This window comes from Dendrobates tinctorius, unplaced genomic scaffold (assembly GCF_039654945.1).
Source record: "Dendrobates tinctorius isolate UK_male_01 unplaced genomic scaffold, ASM3965494v1 ptg000008l, whole genome shotgun sequence".
NCBI classification, from domain to species: domain Eukaryota; kingdom Metazoa; phylum Chordata; class Amphibia; order Anura; family Dendrobatidae; genus Dendrobates; species Dendrobates tinctorius.
This window is the reverse complement of record NW_027361676.1, coordinates 35,471,501-35,477,500: the sequence shown is the minus strand read 5'-3', so window position 1 is coordinate 35,477,500 and position 6,000 is coordinate 35,471,501.

Here is a 6,000-nt window from a genome sequence, read left to right as displayed (position 1 = left end):
CATTAGAAATGGGGCCTACTATATATGAAGCATTATTTGGGCCCATAAGACAGTGGAGCTTCATCCATGGGGACCAACATATACTGTAGCATTATGTAGAGCTCATCATATACTGTTTCAAACATTATATGGGACCAATGATTCTGTATGGAGAAATATATGGGCCTCATTACTCTGTATAGCGCACTATGCGGTGGCCATAATACTGTATGGAGTAATATACTGTCCGTTTTTGGAGCTATTGGAGAATTTAAAATGGATATCAGTCATGAGATGTAAGAAGTGAAGTATTTTTCATTGTACTATACTGCTATTTCTCTGCCATATCAGAGGATCATGAATTGTGGCATGTGTTAAGAGCCCAGTTACACTCTTTGGCCCAGGGCCCACGAAAATCTGGAGCCAGCCCTACCCCCCCACAACTTTAGCCAAATAACCCCCAGTTTTCAATGCCTATTATTATAAAGTAAATTTAAGGTTGACAAGCTTAAGTAAAAAGAATAGATGTTTTTAGCATTAAAATGGGCACTGTAGTTGTGTTTCTTGTCCTCCACTCCCTGCCGACCTTGGCTCTACATTGACTTGCATTGGGTTTCGTGTTTCAGTCGGCCTTCGACTTTTTACGATAATCGGCAGATTTCGTTCTACCCGACTTTTGAGAAAGTCGGGTTTCATGAAACCCGACTCGACCCGAAAAAAGGCAAGGTCGCTCATCTCTAGTCAAAAGCAATAATAAAGGATTTTGGGGATATGTCAAAAGTAAAAGAAAAGTCAAAGATGCTATAAGATTTTTACAGGATGAAAATGATGAAATGGTAAGACAGGATGTTGAGAAGGCCAAACTTTTAAGTTCTTATTTTGCATCTGTTTTCTCTCAGAAAGGAAATGTAACATCAACTGTTCTTCACTGTCCTATAAGGGAATAGAAGAATCCAGGATATCTATAAACAAAAAGATAGTGAAGAAACACTTAGCTAGCCTAAATGAATTCAAGTCTCCAGGTCCAGATGAATTACACCCTAGAGTACTGAAGGAGATAGCAGAAGAAATTTTTGAACCCCTTTCCATAATCTTTGAAAATTCTTGGAGAACAGAAGTCCCAGAAGACTGGAGAAGAGAAAATGTTGTTCCTATCTTCAAAAAGGGGAAGAAGGTGGGCCCAGGCAATTATAGGCCGATGAGTCTGACTTCTATACCAGGAAAGATCTTTGAACAAATTATTAAACAACATGTATGTAAGTACCTGGATAAGAATGAAGTGATTAAACAGAGTCAGCATGGGTTTGTAACTAATAAGTCATGTCAGACAACCGTATTTTTCGCTTTATAAGACGCACTTTTGTTCCCCCAAATTTTGGGGGAAAGTGGGGGGTGCGTCTTATAAAGCGAATCTGTGTGCTGCTGTGCTATAGAGTGGGGGGGGCAGCTCTGGCATGGAGTCAGGGGGCTGGGGTGGGCTGGATGGGGCTGCAGAGACAGCGGGAGGTCCTGTGCTCCCGCATATTAGGCTCATGTAATATTCACTGCACCTGCTGTCCATCACGTCGGTGCTGAAACAGTGCCGAGTTGGTAGACAGGGGAGCGGTGCATATTACATGTGCCTGCACTCACCCCCAGTCACTATAGACACTTACCTACTGATGATCGCTCCTGCTCCCAGCTCCCCCGTGGCTTTCCTGTGTCTAGTCTGCTGTCATCCTCCTCCTGCAGGGTGAGCAGCAGCAGCAGCTCATTCAGAAAGCTCATCGCTTCAGGACTTTGCATGATGTGACCATAGGACCTGCGGTCACATGACTGCCAGTGTGCACTGCGAGTCACATGACCGCAGCTGAGCAGCTCCTATTGGTCACATCATGGAAGGTCCTGTAGCTACAATGAGCTGCTTGAATGAGCAGCAGCTGCGTGTGCCCTGCAGGAGGAGGATGACATAGCACAGACACAGGTAAGCCACAGGGGAGCTGGGAGCAGGAGCGATTATCAGTAGGTGAGTTAACTGTTTATTATTTTAGCATGTGCTTGCCAGCAGGGCGGAAATATAGGGACAGGGGCCATGTGTGACAGCAGGGGGAAATATAGGGATGGGGGACAATGTGTGCCAGCAGGGGGGAATATATGAACAATGGGCCATGTGTGCCAGCAGGGGGGAATAAAGGGATGGGAGGGGGCAATAAGTGCCAGCAGGGGGGGATTATAGGAGCGGGGTGACAATGTGTGCCAGCAGGGGGGATTATAGGACCGGGGTGACAATGTGTGCCAGCAGGGGGGATTATAGGACCAGGGTGACAATGTGTGCCAGCAGGGGGGAACAAAGGGACGGGGGGCTGTGTGAATGCCAGCAGGGGAGAATATAGGGACAGGGGGACAATGTGTGCCAGCAGGGGAAATATAGTGACGGGGGGCCGTGTGCGTACCAGCAGGGAGGCATATAGAGGGGGGCCATGTGAGTGCAAGCAGGGGGGCATATAGTGACTGGGGGGGTCATATCCAGGATAGGATGGGGGGCTATGTGCCAGCACAAGGGGGCCATGTGCCAGGATGGGGGTTATATAGATACCAGGATGAGGGACATATATATGATTTGTAAGACGGACACTGGCATTATAAGACACGCCTCCATTTAACATAAAAAAACATTTTTTTCTCTTTTTCTTCACCAAAATGGGGGTGCGTCTTATAATCAGGTGCGACTTATAAAGCGAAAAATACGGTAATTTAATTTCCTTCTATGACAGAATCACTGATTGGGTGGCTCAGGAAAATGCTGTAGCATTTGACAAAGTATCTTACACGATCCATATTGAAAAAATGGCTAAGTATGGAATGGACAAGGCAACTGTTAGGTGGATTCATAACTGGCTTAGTGATCGGACCCAAAAAGTGGTCACAAATGGCTGCACATCCAGTTGGAAGAATGTCTCAAGTGGGGTACCTCAGGGCTCTGTCCTGGGCACTGTATTGTTCAACATCTTTATCAACAATTTAGATGAAGGAATTGAGGGTAAACTGATTAAATTTGCTGATGACTAGTGTTGAGCGATACCATCCGATATTGAGTAATCGCCGATTCCGATCCAGGAAGTCCCATTCAAGTCAAGGGGACCGAAATATTGGAATTAAAAAAAACCCTTTCTTTCCTTGTAGGTTAATTCCACATGAAGAAAAACAACTAAGAATAATGTAGAATATATTGGGGGAGGTGGAGGAGACATTAAAGGCATAGAGGTTTAGCCCAATCAAATGGAATAGCAGGAATAATTTTTTTTTTTTTAAGACGTTCGGAGTTACAAAGATATTGACTATGTTAACCTCTTTTATATTTTGTCAGATATGTATGTTTCACTACTTCCATGCTCTTCACCTTCTTTTTTACTTCTCCCACACTTTCTCCTTCATGATCCTCAGCAGTAGCAGCAGCATCTTTTTCATCAACTTCTTCACCTTATTCATCTTCTTCTTCACCTTCTTCCTATTATTCTTTTATTTACATTCTTCATATTCTTCTTATTCAACTATTATTCTTCTTCATATTCTACTTCTTCATCTTCTTCCTATTCTTCTTCTTCATCATATTCTTATTTGTGACAGTCATTCCTGAAGTTGTTATCTATAAAAGTTTGAAGATTACACCTTCCATTCTGCCTGTCACAAAAGATTTACAACAGGATTTGTCTGCGTTCAGTTTGGCCTGCAGCAGCAGGCATTTTCCAGGGGCACCACGAGGAGAAACGGACTCACCCCCATACACTGCTTAGTCTTCTTCTGCTTATAATTTAGATAATATCATTTGCTCTGATTTTTAGTCTAATGCTTAATGTTCTTGTGCTTTTGGTTTTTCTGCTTCTTGGTCTTCTGTCTCTTGTTGTTCTGCATCTTGGTGGTTGTCTTCATGTTCTTTGTCCTCTTGGTCATCTTTTTCAGGGTCATCTTTTTGGTCTTCTTCGGTTTGGTCTTAAGGGTTGTTGTCTTCAGGGTCGACGTCAGGGAGATCCAGAGTGAGAACCAAAAACCATTTCCACAAGCTCGAACTTGGAAAAGTAGCAGAAGGTACAAGCAGGCTGAGGAACTGCTGAGAACCAGCTGATGGTACTGGAACCCGGATGGTTAGAAGAAGGAACAAGAGCAAATGGAACTAGCGAGGACCAGCTGACGGTGCTGGAACCCGGAGGGGCAGCAGAAGGAACAAGAGCCAATGGCACAATTGTGGACCAGCTGACGGTGCTGGAACATGGTTACTAAGCAGGAGGTACCTGTGCTAGAAAGCACTACCAAGGACCAGCAGACGTTGCTGGAACTCGGATACCGAGATGGAGGCACCTAGGCCAAAGGCACTGCCGAGAACCAGCTGTCGGTGCTGGAACCTGGATGGGTAGCAGAAGCTGCAAGAGCAAATGGAACTAGCGAGGACCAGCTGACAGTGCTGGAACCCGGAGGGGCACCAGAAGGAACAAGAGCCAATGGCACAACCGTGGACCAGCTGATGTTGCTGGAACACGGTTACTAAGCAGGAGGTACCTGTGCTACAAAGCACTACCAAGGACCAGCAGACGTTGCTGGAACTTGAATAGCGAGAAGGAGGCACCTAGGCCAAAGGCACTGCCGAGAACCAGCTGACGGTGTTGGAACCTGGATGGGTAGCAGAAGCTGCAAGAACAAATGGAACTAGTGAGGACCAGCTGACGGTGCTGGAACCCGGAGGAGCAGCAGAAGGAACAAGAGCCAATGGCACAACCGTGGACCAGCTGACGGTGCTGGAACACGGTTACTAAGCAGGAGGTACCTGTGCTGCAAAGCACTACCAAGGAACAGCAGACGTTGCTGGAACTTGAATAGCGAGAAGGAGGCTCCTAGGCAAAAGGCACTGCCGAGAACCAGCTGACGGTGCTGGAACCTGGATGGGTAGCAGAAGCTTCAAGAGCAAATGGAACTAGCGAGGACCAGCTGATGGTGCTGGAACCCGGAGGGGCAGAAGAAGGAACAAGAGCCAATGGCACAACCGTGGACCAGCTGACGGTGCTGGAACACGGTTACTAAGCAGGAGGTACCTGTGCTACAAAGCACTACCAAGGACCAGCAGACGTTGCTGGAACTCGGATACCGAGAAGGAGGCACCTAGGCCAAAAGCACTGCCGAGAACCAGCTGACGGTGCTGGAACCCGGATGGGTAGCAGAAGCTGCAAGAGCAAATGGAACTTGTGAGGACCAGCTGACGGTGCTGGAACCCGGAGGGGCAGCAGAAGGAACAAGAGCCAATGGCACAACCGTGGACCAGCTGACGGTGCTGGAACACGGTTACTAAGCAGGAGATAGCTGTGCTACAATGCACTACCAAGGACCAGCAGACATTGCTGGAACTCGGATACGGAGAAGGAGGCACCTCGGCTAAAGGCACTGCCGAGAACCAGCTGACGGTGCTGGAACCCGGATGGGTAGCAGAAGGTGCCCATGATAAACAAAGCTACAAGGCCACGAGCCGGCCGCTGTTAACAAAACCCACAGTCCTACAGGGGGTGCTTGTCCTATTGGCACTACGGAACCAGCCTTTATTTCCAGAACCCACAGCCCACGTAGGAAGCAGCTAAACTGCAGGCACCATAGGCTCGGCTAACCAGACCGCAACATGACAGGACAACGTATTGGTGGCAAAGTGACGTTGACACTACCCGGAAACAGCAGGCGTCCAGGACCCAGGCTGGACAGGAGGGAGTACCCGTGCCAAGGCACTGCCGAGAACCAGCTGACGGTACTGGAACCCAGAGTGGCAGCTGAAGGAACAAGAGCTAATGGCACAACCGTGGACCAGCTGACGGTGCTGGAACACGGTTGCTAAGCAGGAGGTACCTGTGCTACAAAGCACTACCAAGGACTAGCAGACATTGCTGGAACTCGGATAGCGAGAAGGAGGCACCTTGGCCAAAGGCACTGCCGAGAGCCAGTTGACGGTGCTGGAACCCTGATGGGTAGCAGAAGGTACCCATGATAAAAAAAGTTGCAAGGCCGCGA